At 37.5% G+C, this 13671-nt stretch overlaps 1 protein-coding gene across 1 annotated transcript in view; it reads left to right on the forward strand.

Moving 5' to 3' along the window:
• The first annotated feature begins 208 nt into the window (after positions 1 to 208).
• Positions 209 to 13671, forward strand: part of PTGFR (prostaglandin F receptor) — a 196828-nt gene continuing 183365 nt past the window's right edge. Inside the window, exon 1 of the mRNA XM_068540167.1 lies at positions 209 to 332. The gene's annotated coding sequence lies outside the window, so the exon portion shown is untranslated. The remainder of the gene's footprint in view (positions 333 to 13671) is intronic.

Genomic DNA, 13671 nt, shown 5'->3' on the forward strand with positions numbered 1-13671 from the left:
TTTGAGGCAAGTCTAAAAGGATGCCAGGAGTTTGCCAGGCAGAGAATGCCTGAATATGAAACACTATGTGCAGAGGCAACAAATCATGAGAGGGTGTGACGTGTTTGAAGGATATAATGGAAAGTTTTATTTGGCTGGAGGGTAGGAGGTAGGGAAAAATGATGAAATACTGCTGGAAAAGTAGGTTGCCATCAAACTGAGGAAGTCTTGTATGCTGTGATAAAGGATTTAATGATTATTCTGTAGGAAACTGGCAGCAAATAGAAGTTTCAAAGCAAAGAAGGAAGATTTTGGAGGTGATATGGGCAATGGACTGGATCAGAAGATTAGAGGTAAGAGAAAGAACAGCTTGAAGTAAAACTTTGGTAATGGGGGTCGACTTGGGGATTAAACTTGAGAAACAGTGCTGCATAGAATTGACAGTGACTAATTGGATTTGGGGTAGAGATAAAACAGAGGGTGACACTGAGGAAGAAGTTGATAATACTGTATGCTGTCTAGTGTGTTACTATGGTCTTATGCCCCCCCCCCCACCCCCCAATTCATATGTTGGAATCCTAATGCTTAATGTGATGGTGTTAGGAGGTGGAGCCTCTGGAAGGTGATTAGGTCATGAAAGGTAGAGCCCTTATGAACGGGATTAGTACCCTTACAAAAGAGATCCCATAGAGCTCTCTTGACCCTTCTACCATGTAGTTATACAACAAAAAGCCTGGAACATGGAAGAAGGCCCTCACCTAATCATGCTGGCACCCTGATCTCAGATTTCCAGCCTCTAGAGCTTCCAACCTTCCTGAGAAGTAAATTTCTGTTTTTATAAGATATACAGTCTGTGGTATATTATTGTAGCAGCCCAAACAGATTAAGACAAATGCATAACTTAAATACCAGTTGTTGGTGTCTTTTGACTTACTTGGAAGGTGAGGGTTGAGCATGAATTTTTTTTTTTTTTTTTTTGATCAACATAACTGGAACTTGAAAATCCAGACCATGAAAATCAAAGTAACTACTATTACTAACTGATCTAGTGCCAGAGAATGATAGATAAATGCTTGCTGTCAGGACTCACTTATTCTTATCATTCACAATCTCAAATAATTATGTACTTGTATGTGGGCCAAGAGCTGTGAAATGGATTTGGGAGCCAAGGCCAAAACGTTCAGTTGAAGGACAACTGGTCATGTATGTATTTGTCAATTAAAAGAAATAATAATATGTCATTTTAACAGGATGGTTACAAACTCTCAAAAAGTTTTGGAGACTATTTTTACAACACTGGCCGTAGGAGGAGAAATATATCATAGTTGCTGAGGTTGTTTGAGTTTTCTCTATTATATTTGTTATGTAGGTGGAAAAAATCTATGAAAATTATCGTATCAGAGTAACTCACATTGGAACATAGTTTTTTTCTTTATAGAATAAAATACATATTATTAATAAAAATATGATCTTATGTATTGCTCCTTTTACTACTCAATTTTCAAATCTCATAATTATTTCTAAAAATTCTTTCCCTTTCCATATCTCTGAAGAGATTTAGCAGTGGAGTGCCTGATCATTGTTTTGTGATACTTGATACTATTGACATCTTATTAGTTTTATAAGCTAATCTTCACTAGGGAAATCAGATGCCTTGCCATAAATAAGAAAAATTTAATTGAAATTGATAATATATTTGTTAAAAATCCCTGAAGGTATCTTAGTGATTTGTGAAATATGGTCATCCAAAAGTGCTGGCCACTTTTATTCAGTTATGGAGGTACTTATATATATGACTAGATTCTCACTGTATAATTTCCTATTGCTGCTGTAACAAATACTACAAACTTAGTGGCTTAAGCAACACACATCTATTATCTTACAGGTCTGGAGGTCCGAAGTCCAAAATGAGTATTGTATCTAAAAATTAAGATGTCAGCAGGGCTGCATTCCTTCTGGAGGTTTTAGGGAGAATCCATTTTCTTGCCATTTCCATCTTCTAGAAGTTGCCCACATTCTTGGGCTCAAAGGCCCATTCCTCCGTCTTCAAAACTAGCTGATCAAGTCCTTCTCATGATGTCACCTCTCTGGTTCTGACTCTTCTGCTTCATTCTTCCTTGTTTAAGGGCCCTTGTGACTACACTGGGCCCACCCAGATAATCCAGCATAATCTTTCCATGTCAAGGTCAGTTGATTAGCAATTTAATTTTCTCTGCAACCTTAATTCCCTCTTGCCATGTAACATAACATATTCACAGCTTCTGGGGATTAGGATATATACATCTTTGGGTGCCATTATTGTGCCGACCACATCCACCAAAATAGTTTTTAATGTAAATTTGGAATGAAATTACGCAAATGTAAACAGACATATGTGTATGCTACTGCTCAAATCCATATTCTGTTTAAGAAGATCATTGGCTAGCTAATTTAAAAAATAGTCACTAAATTCTGGTATTAAAGTGTGAAAATAATGGGAGAAAACCAAACAGGGAGAAAAGGTTTTGAAGCTAGTCACGTAGAGTTTTATAGTTTTGACACCCATATTACAAGTGTTTCTGTCTGTTTACTTGACTCCACTAGAGCTTCTGTGGGGCAGGGTCTACATCTTACTTCCTTTTCTAACATGTTACATAATGAATGAATTTTATTTATTATTATTTATTTTTTCCATTTAAAATATTGATAATTGTTATAATGACATTAAAATGTGTCTCTTTATCTCCCAAGATGTAATATACTTTTGGGCCTTGTTAGATAATCAACAGGGTGCTAAGTGCTAAGGAATAAGGTAGAGGGTGGGCAGGAAACAAAATGCTTAGTAACAATCCCAGACTTTAAGGAGTTCATGATTGAGTGGGAGATGTAGATGCATAAAGATGTTTAAAACCTGCATGAGGAACACTATGTGAGGATGTGAAGAGGGAACACAAGTGGCCAACTCTTCCTGGGGCACTCAGGGAAGGCTTTGCAGGGGGACTGACAAGTGACCTAGGTCTTCACGGAGAAGAGAGTTGGCCAGGCAGAGAACGGAGTCAATGACATTCCAAGCAGATGGAAAATCAAAGGCAAAGGAAGGCAGGTGGGAAAGAGTGGGAAACTATGTTGCATGTAGTATTTGAATAGAAACAAAGGATGTCTCAACAATGAAAATACAATTTATTGTTTATTAAATGTCAGCAAATTAAGAAAGGAGTCTTATTTAGACTGCTACCAGACGCACTATAAATTTTATGTAAATTAATAAAAGGAAAATACCCAAGTAATACAAATACAACAGACAGATATGACAGAACAATGGTGGTATAGAACGATCACTTCATTTTGGCACTAACCAGCTCTGTGACCTCAGGCAAGTTAATTACTTAGTAAAATAAAAGGGCTGTAATAGACGTATTTTAAGATTTTTTTTCTAGGCTAACATTCTGTGAAGCAAAACAAACAACTGACTCCACAGTTTTTCTTTTTGACTGAGAAGTCTGTTAAAGTTAATTAAATCATTTAGACTAGCTCACGTGTGTGGAAGCAAACACAGACGTTTTGTTTATAATTTCCATATGGCCTATTGGTAGCCATCACAGGCATTTTGCCAGGAAATTTCCCCTCAAAATAATGCAGAGAATAAAGAATTGAAACAATATGTTGCAATGACACATCTGTTAGGGTGGTTTTCATGTGTGTGAAAAATCTGATTTATCAAGTTTTCTATCATCTATTCTACTTTCATCCTTTCTTACAGATCAGTGTGCCTTCACGTGGGGAAAGCTCTGTCAAGTATATTTTTATCTTGCTTGGGTTTGCTATTTAACTTTTTTTTTTTCCTCGAGAGACCATGAGACAGGTAGAACAAGTGGTTTTTTTGAAATCTGGCAGATCTTCACATGTGCCAAATTTTCTTCTATCTTAGCTCGTAGCTGCTTCTTTTTTTCCTTAGCGCCCCCTGCAGGCTTCTTGACAATTTTTTTTGGCCTTTTACCTTCGTGCCTGTAAACTGGACAGAAATTTTTCACTGAGAACATTGTACAAAGGCTGATGGCCTCGCTACTGCCTATATAGATGGTTATATCTCAAACAGCCATGGTGATAGCTTGTGGGATATTTTCAGAGGAGTCTCTCATGAAGATCTGTGTCACTTCTACTGGAACACCTAAAATATAATTTAGTGAAGGAAAGCCCAGAAATGTAATTGTTGTTAATAAACAATAGCCTTTCACAGTTATCACTGCAGATCTCATTAGTAATAGAACACGCCTGTACTGCTGCAAATAAACAAGAATACTGAGTTATATGTTTTCCAAATGTAAGTAGCCCCTGCAAATGGACTACTGTCACCAAATGACCTAGACTAATTTAATTACACCCTGATTTTAGGTTTCTTCGAATTAATGAATGATAGCTGTTGAAATGAAATATGTCTTAGACCAATCCAGGCCACACAAATAGACTTTGTTAAACTAATCTTATTAGCTAGCAGGCATAGAATGCTTCATAGATCCTGTGCTGATAAAGGCTCGGGTTTCTGATCTTTCTGGTGCTTTGATACTACCTTGCAAGAATGGTTCTCTCAAGGCAGACAGGATGACATTTTAGAGGCAGGATTCTGATTCTCTTAGGGTTGTTATTAGTCAACCAAAAATTCTCTAATAACAGGGCCATTTAGAGATCAAGCCATAGGCACCATCCTGAGGGGCTGAAGCTAAAGGTCTCACTAGATTCTTATACTCTACTCTGTTCATTCAAGGTTGGTGAATGTTTCTGAAATATTTAGCCAATCCACATATCACGAATTCTTTACATTCACCAAATGAAGATGTATTTCTAACATTCACTCTGCTAACTGACAAGCCACTGATTTCACCAATAAGATCCTATTCTTGACATGAAATATGCGAATTAATAAAACATCTGCTGATGATCAGTGAAACTGGTAACAGGAGCACTTGTAACATCTACTTTGGGAATATGGCCTTAAGGGTATAGAGCTAGCTGGCCTCCTCTGGAGTACAAATTCCTGATTAAAGCACTGAATTGTACCTGGCTTGTAATCAACCTAATAATGCTATATCACATGATACCAATATCACACCATCTATGCTGAAGTCCTTTAAAGAAAATTACAGACAACCACTCAATAGTACCCTGTGTATTAGTTTCCTATTGCTGTTATAACAAATTACCACAAACCTAGTGGCTTAAACAATATAAGTTTATTATCTTACAGTTCTGAAGGTCAGAAGTCCAAAATTATCTTGCTGAGCTAAAACCATGGTGTTGGCAGGGCTGCGTTTTTTCTGGAGGTTCTAGCAGAGAATGTTTCCCTGCCGTTTCCAGCTTCTAGAGGCTACCTTCATTCTTGGCTCTTGGCACTGTTCCTCCATCGTCAAAGCCAGCAATGGCTGGTCCAGTCTTTCCCATGCTGCACTATCCTGGTTCTCTGCTTCCATCATATTTCTTTCTCTGACTTTTCTGCCTCTTTCTTCCCTTATAAGAGCCCGTGTGATTACGGGACCCACCTTGATAACCTAGAATAATTTACCTGTCTCAAGTTCTTTAACTTAGCACATCTGTGAAGTCCCTTTCACAAGTTGTGGGGATTAGGATATGGACATCTTTGAGGAGTCATTATTCTGCCAGTCACACCCTGTTAATATTCTAAGTAATTTTCCTAAAGATTTTAAATTTAACAGCAATCATGGAATCCTATAGTGAGAATAGAAAAGACATGGTCTTTGGACCTGACGGATACTGGTATAAATTCTGGCTCCTTACCTAATAAACTGTAAGACATGGGAAAGGAAAATGGAATAATGAATACCTTGAAGAGTTGTCAGGAGGATTAAATAAAAGTAATGGATGAAAAGGGCCTGGCACATAGGACACACTAAATAAATTGTAGCAAAAGGTAGCTGTCATGATAATTAACAGAATTTTAGAGCTGGAAAGAACCCCAGAGATCATTTCAACCTCTTTCAGCAACAGAACTACTTTTTGATAGTGTAAAAAAAAGTCTTATGTAGAGTCTCATGAAAAGCCTTAATCTACAAAAAAGATAAAAGCAATAGATGGATCCCTTAGGTGGAATAAGTTTCCTTCTCCTCTGTGTCCTCATCATCCCTCTCCTCCCTTCCTCTGCATTCTCCTTTTACTCTTCCTTTCCTTCTCCTCTTCCTTCCTTTTTTTTTAAAGATTTGATTGATTGATTGCTATGTTGGGTCTTCGTTTCTGTGCGAGGGCTTTCTCTAGTTGCGGCAAGCGGGGGCCACTCTTCATCACGGTGCACAGGCCTCTTACTATCGTGGCCTTACTATCTTGTTGCAGAGCACAGGCTCCAGACGCACAGGCTCAGTAGTTGTGGCTCACGGACCTAGCTGCTCCGCGGCATGTGGGATCTTCCCAGACCAGGGCTCGAAAGCCTGTCCCCTGCATTAGCAGGCAGATTCTCAATCACTGCGCCACCAGGGAAACCCCTCCTCCTTCTTTTCTTCTTCTTCTTCTCCTTCTCTCTCTCTTTTTGTTTTTTTTGGCTGATAATCCTTTGCTGTTTCAGAACCCTTGTTTCTATAGTCCAAGGATAATAGCTTGAAAACCATGGATCTAGTCTGATTTCTCATTTTGCACTGGAAGAAAAAGAGGCCCAGAGAGGTTAAGTGACTTCCAAGGTTGCACAGCTACTTAATGGAACACGAGGTATCAGAATTTAGTACTCTTGATTCTTAGTCCAATGCTGTCTCTCTATAGCATGTTGGAGGTGGGGTAAGTTAGACTGACCAGAAAGCTGTTAGACAAATGAAGAATTTTAGGATATTTAGTTAAGACTAAATATTCTAAAATGATGGCAAAAATAAAAGAGGCCTACCTCCTATCACAGAATCTGGTTTTGTATGTTGCAAAAACAGCACGCAGAAGTACAGAATTTGGCACTTCTTCAGCACCGCGTAAAAGGAATGTTGTTTGTGAGATGTACTAGATTAGAAACAGCTTCTCTCTGGCATAAGAGTGTTAGAAACTTTGTCTGAAGTCTGGGGTTCTCCACAAAAATTTATAGTTTTGAATTTGGGTTCCAGAGAGCCGGGGCTCCCATGTAATTCTCAGAACACACTGGGAGGACAAGGCAAGTGCTAGCAAAGCAGAGTGTGGCTGTCATTAGGGAGACCAGATGTCTTTGTTTTCAATTTCCCTTTCAATTCTGGGGTCAGCGTTCTCTCTCTACCAGGTGCTCTGAGGTATTACAAAAGAGACAGAATTAAATGGCTGCCAAATTATGCTATAAAAACAATTTTAGTCCAGCCCATTCCTGAAACACAGAATTTCTTTCCTTTCAGACTTAAAATTCAACATTCCAATGAAACAGTGTGGCTCTTGTCCAAAATTCATGCAGAACTAATATGTTGCTAGTTTTAAAATCAATGTTACTTAACTCTAAGATACACAATATTTAATTATTTAATGAATGAGCATAAGAGCAAACACTGAACTATATTTCTTCCTGGTCACACTTATTGTGATATCTTGGGGTTATACTTTAGGTATACAAATGAAAGTATGTCTATTATCTGGACAATAAATTCAGTTCATAGTAAAGACTCACAGCAAAATTGCTTAGTTCAGGTTATTCAAAGGCACAAATATTATAGATGATGGTTGGAAACTTCAGCAGGAAAATTAATGGTTAAGTTAATTTCCTTGACAAAAGAAATTGTTCATTTCATACCCCCACCCCCCCAATCATATATCCATAATCTACCCACTTGATTTTTTGTCTACTTTTTATTCTGACTGATTTCATTGTTTGTGTCACTTACTACTGATGAATTGTCTGGGAGAGGTGGTTGGTGAGAAACTTGAGTCTTTTTAATATTTATCAGTTTACAATATTGATTTCTCTTCAGGAGCAGTCAGCTTAGTAATATAATAGCAAAAGGATAGGATTTAGTTTTGTAAGGCTTGGTTAGAGTTCTAGCTTTAATGCTTATTAGCCTTAGTGACCTAACAACTTTAAGAAAGTTTTCTTAACTGCAAGATAATATGTGCCTTGCTGGGTTTTGGGGAGTATTAAGTGATATTGATGTGAAAGTGTTTTGTGAAGTATTATAGAATGTTAATCTTTGTTTCTCTGATATATGCCAGATACCTCTCTACTGTGCCTTTTTTCAATAGAAAATGAGCAGCTACATGACCTATTACTTTTATCTTGGGATGGTGACAATGTTTCCTATTCCTTGTGTGTGTGTGGCCTGCTTCATGTTTCATGTAGAACTGGCTGTTGCCTCTTTTTTGAAGGTCTGAATTAGTCTTCTGTGGGTAACATTGTATTCTTATTCAATTGTTCCAGTGCTACAGAGTTTCTTCACTTCTTTTAACTTGCAGTGAAAATTTCTACTCACCCACAACTTGACTTTGACTTCTGAATCTTGTCTGTCTCCCTGGAATCATTTTCTTTTGGCTTTCTTTCTTGAATGATTTCCTTCATCCTCAGGAAGAACAATTCAAGATGCATATGAAGCAGAAGGGAAAAAGCCATCTCGGTAAAGCTATCAAATGGCTTATTATAGAAATTAAAAACAGCAATTGGTTCAAGATGGCGGAATAGAAGAACATGCGCTCAGTCCCTCTTGTGAGAGCACCAGAATCACAACTAACTGCTGAACAATCATCGACAGGAAGACACTGGGACTCACCAAAAAGATACCCCACATCCAAAGACAAAGGAGAGGCCGCAATGAGATGGTAGAAGGGGCGCAATCAGAATAAAATTAAATCCCATAACCGCTGGGTGGGTGACTCACAAACTGGAGAACACTTATACCACAGAAGTCCACCCACTGGAGTGAAGGTTCTGAGCCCCATGTCAGGCTTCCAAACCTGGGGGTCTGGCAACCGGAGGAGGAATTCCAGAGAATTAGATTTTGAAGGCTAGCGGGATTTGATTGCAGGACTTCAACAGGACTGGGGGAAACAGAGACTGCACTCTTGGAGGACACATACAAAGTAGTGGGCACATCAGGACCCAGGGGCAAGGAGCAGTGACCCCATAGGAGACTGAACCAGACCTACCTGTTAGTGTTGGAGGGTCTCCTGCAGAGGCAGGGGGTGGCTGTGGCTCACCACAGGGACATGGACACTAGCAGCAGAAGTTCTGGGAAGTACTCCTGGCATGAGCCCTCATGGAGTCCGCCATTAGCCTTACCAAAGAGCCTGTAGCCTCCAGTGCTGTGTCACCTCAGGCCAAACAACCAACAGGGAGGGAACTCAGCCCCATCCATCAGCAGACAAGCAGATTATAGTTTTACTGAGCTCTGCCCACCAGAGCAACATCCAGCTCTACCCACCACCAGTTCACCCCATCAGGAAGCTTGCACAAGCCTCTTATATAGCCTCATCCACCAGAGGGCAGACAGCAGAAGCAAGAAGAACAACAGTCTTGCAGCCTGTGGAATGAAAGCCACATTCACAGAAAGATAGACAAAATGAAAAGGCAGAAGACTATGTACCAGATGAAGGAACAAGATAAAACCCCAGAAGAATAACTAAATGAAGTGGAGATAGGCAACCTTCCAGAAAATAAATTCAGAACAATGATAGTGAAGATGATCCAGGACCTCAGAAAAAGAATTGAGGCAAAGATTGAGAAGATGCAAGAAATGTTTAACAAAGACCTAGAAGAATTAAAGAACAAACACCAAGAAGAATTAAAGAACAAGAAAACAGAGATGAACAATACAATAACTGAAATGAAAAGTATACTAGAAGGAATTAATAGCAGAATAACTGAGGTAGAAGAACAGATAAGTGACCTGGAAGACAGAATGGTGGAATTTACTGCCACGGAACAGAATAAAGAAAAAAGAATGAAAAGAAATGAAGACAGCCTAAGAGACCTCTGGGACAACATGAAACGCAACAACATTCACATAATAGGGGTCCCAGAAGGAGAAGAGAGAGAGAGAAAGGACCTGAGAAAATATTTGAAGAGATTATAGTCGAAAACTTCCCTAACATGGGAAAGGAAATAGCCACCCAAGTCCAGGAAGTACAGAGAGTCCCAGGCAGGATAAAGCCAAGGAGAAACACGCCGAGACACATAGTAATCAAACTGACAAAAATTAAAGACAAAGTGTTAAAAGCAACAAGGGAAAAATGACAAATAACAAACAAGGGAACTCCCATAAAGATAACAACTGATTTCTCAGCAGAAACTCTACAACCAGAAGGGAGTGGCACAATATATTTAAAGCGATGAAAGGGAAGAACCTACAACCAAGATTACTCTACCTAGCAAAGATCTCATTCAGATTTGTTGGAGAAATCAAAAGCTTTACAGACAAGCAAAAGCGAAAAGAATTCAGCACCAGCAAACCAGCTCTACAACAAATGCTAAAAGAACTTCTCTAGGCCGGAAACGCAAGAGAAGGAAAATACTTACAATAACAAACCCAAAACAATTAAGAAAATGATCAGAGGAACATACAAATTGATAATTACCTTAAAAGTGAAAGGATTAAATGATCCAACCAAAACACACAAGCTCACTGAATGGATACAAAAACAAGACCCATATATATGCTGCCTACAAGAGACCCACTTCAGACCTAGGGACACATACAGACTGAAACTGAGGGGATGGAAAAAGATATTCCATGCTAATGGAAATCAAAAGAAAGCTGGAGTAGCAATACTCATATCAGATAAAATAGACTTTAAAATAAAGAATGTTACAAGAGACAAGGAAGGACACTACATAATGATCCAGGGATCAATCCAAGAAGAAGATATAGCAAGTATAAATATATATGCGTTCAACATAGGAGCACCTCAATACATAAGGCAAATGCTAACAGCTATAGAAGAGGAAATCAACAGTAACAAAATAATAGTGGGGGGCTTTAACACCTCACTTACACCAATGGACAGATCATTCAAAATTAAAATTAATAAGGAATCAGAAGCTTTAAATGACACAATAGACCAGGGAGTTTAATTGATATTTATAGGAAATTCCATCCCAAAACAGCAGATTACATTTTCTTCTCAAGTGCACACGGAACATTCTCCAGGATAGATCACAACTGGGGTCACAAATCAAGCCTCAGTAAATTTAAGAAAACTGAAATCATATTAAACGTCTTTTCCAACCACAATGCTATGATATTAGAAATCAATTAAAGGGAAAAAAACAAAAAACACAAACACATGGAGGCTAAACAATACGTTACTAAATAACCAAGAGATCACTGAAGAAATCAAAGAGGAATACCTAGAGACAAATGACAATGAAAACACAATGATCCAAAACCTATGGGATACAGATTTGCTCTACAGGAGAGAAGAGGTATCCTACATACAAAGTACCTAGGTGGAAATCCACCACAGAGTTGACACACACTGTTGAAAATTATAATTAAGATATGAATAAGAGAATCATAAAAGAACTACCATTTTGAAATTATATTAAGAGACTATCTGAACAGACAGAAAAAAGTGATTAATGTGCCTCTAATTCAAAATATAAGATTGACATTAGGTTGGGTATTTTAATTCATGAGCACTCTGTCAAGAGTCAAGACATACACTGGAAGTCTTCTTAGGCTAAACCAAGAACATCTAATGAGGAATGTATGACTTGTGTTGCTGACAGTTTCATTTCCCAGTAGGTATGAGAACTGACCTGGTAAATGAGTAGTTTTGACAAGAACTGCATGACAAACTGACCCTGTCAATCTTAGTGTCTTTTCATGTCCAGATCTCTGGGTTCATAAGATAAACTTTAGCTATAGGAGAACTGAATGTTTGAAGACACATCAAATAAGATAACACACGTAAAACACTTAGTATAAGGTTTTAGATAAATACTAAATTACTTCTTAGAGCTCCAGTGTATCACAGTGTACATGAGAATGTCAATGTTTCTAGATCTTTGACTTTTAAGAAAGTCAAAGTATTTTGTATTTAACAAAACAAACTAATTTCCTAATTTGTTAAATATAAAATATTTTGTTTAAATGTCAATTTATTTGAAAGTTAATAAAGATAGATTTTTAAAATAGGTTTATTGGTTCCGTCTTTCCTTCCTTCCTTCTTTCCTTCAATTTCCTTCTCTTGAACTTTATATATTTTTCTATTGTTGTGTCTATATTTTCCAGCTGAGTTTTAAAACCCTTTATATAGGAAGCTATCAAACCTTTATGAAAATATTAATTTGCAAACATTTTGAGAGTTTGTCATTTTCCTGAATATTTTGTTTATATGACATTTTCTGAGGTACAGAGGTTTTAATTTTTAAGTATGCAATTTACTTTCTTTATGATTTCTGCCTTTGGTGCCATGCTTAGGAAGGCCTGCTTCTCCCTTATTTTTTTTCTTTTTTAATTTTTAATCTTTTGGCAAGTATTTGTCTACGGAAGTGTAATGCTTGTGGGTGTTATAGAAAGCAGAATTTCTCAACTATCTTTTTGTTTTTAACATCTTTGTCAAGCAAAGTGAAACTTAGACTAGAAATATGAAATGTTCACTAGAGAGAGAAAACAGATTTTCGGGAAGAGTGAAGAAACTGGTTAAGTGACTTCTAGTGGTTTCCTTCTTTCCTTTCTTTTTCTTTTCTTTTCCTCTTTCTTTATTTCTTTCCTTGATGAATTAGGCCCTAGTATTCTGAGACAACCAGCCAAACAAACTGAAAAACCCCTCTTATTTTAGTTTTCTTTGAGTAGTCTTTGAGGTACTAGAGCAGATAGAATGGCAATGAATAAACATGGTTTTGATTTTCAAAGGGGCAGAGGGAGAATTTGTGGGTGTTAGATGGTCAGTTTTGTTCTAATCTCAGGAATATTTCTAGAATGTGTCATTAAAAGAGTGCTTGTTGTGACCTCTAGGAACCAGTGTGCATTCACAAAACTAGCTCATTTTGTGTAACAGGCTTATATTAATGCTTTCTTTTGTATAAAAAAGTAGAGTAGAGAAATGGTGTGTTTCTCACAACATTTTTATAGACATGTAGGAGAAATGTGACTTGGATGTTTGTTCCACTAGATGAATGTGTAACTAACAGACTATACCCAAAGTAACTGTAAATGTATTGATTTGAGCTCAAGGGAAATAGTGGCAAAATTCCTCTACTGGTTTTAAACTGTTCAAATTTTGTCAGTGACCTCAGAATATGTATTTGATAGAAATTGAATTTGCATTAGATAAGTAGTAGGAATGTATTGTGTGAAAGAATTAACACAAAACTATAAACAAGATCTATTAAGATGATATTTGATGAAAATCAATGTAAGTTTTATATTTTTTTCACTAAATAAATTACACAACTGTTAGATAAGGAAATATGACTAAAAATGACTTAGCAGATGTCAATAACTTCTATGTGAATCAACATATGGCCACCAAGAAAGCCAACTCTGTTAATCATTGCATCAGGAAAATTATAGTGTCCAGAATAAGGGAAGAAGTAGTCGTGCCTTGCTTATATTGGCCAAATTACACCTAACATGGTGTGGTGCCACGTATTAAATAGAGACTGATGCGTAGTAAGAGGGAAAATGACCAGGATGGGAGAAATAGAAACCATGCCTCATCATCATGGCTGAAGGCACATGAAAAGAGAAGACACATGGGAGAGCAGTTCTCAGACATCTGAAGAGTTATTAGGTGGTGAATGTAGAATTAGGTCCAATAGTGGACCTACTAAGATGATAG

The sequence above is a fragment of the Eschrichtius robustus genome, chromosome 3 (genome assembly GCF_028021215.1).
Source record: "Eschrichtius robustus isolate mEscRob2 chromosome 3, mEscRob2.pri, whole genome shotgun sequence".
Lineage (NCBI taxonomy): Eukaryota > Metazoa > Chordata > Mammalia > Artiodactyla > Eschrichtiidae > Eschrichtius > Eschrichtius robustus.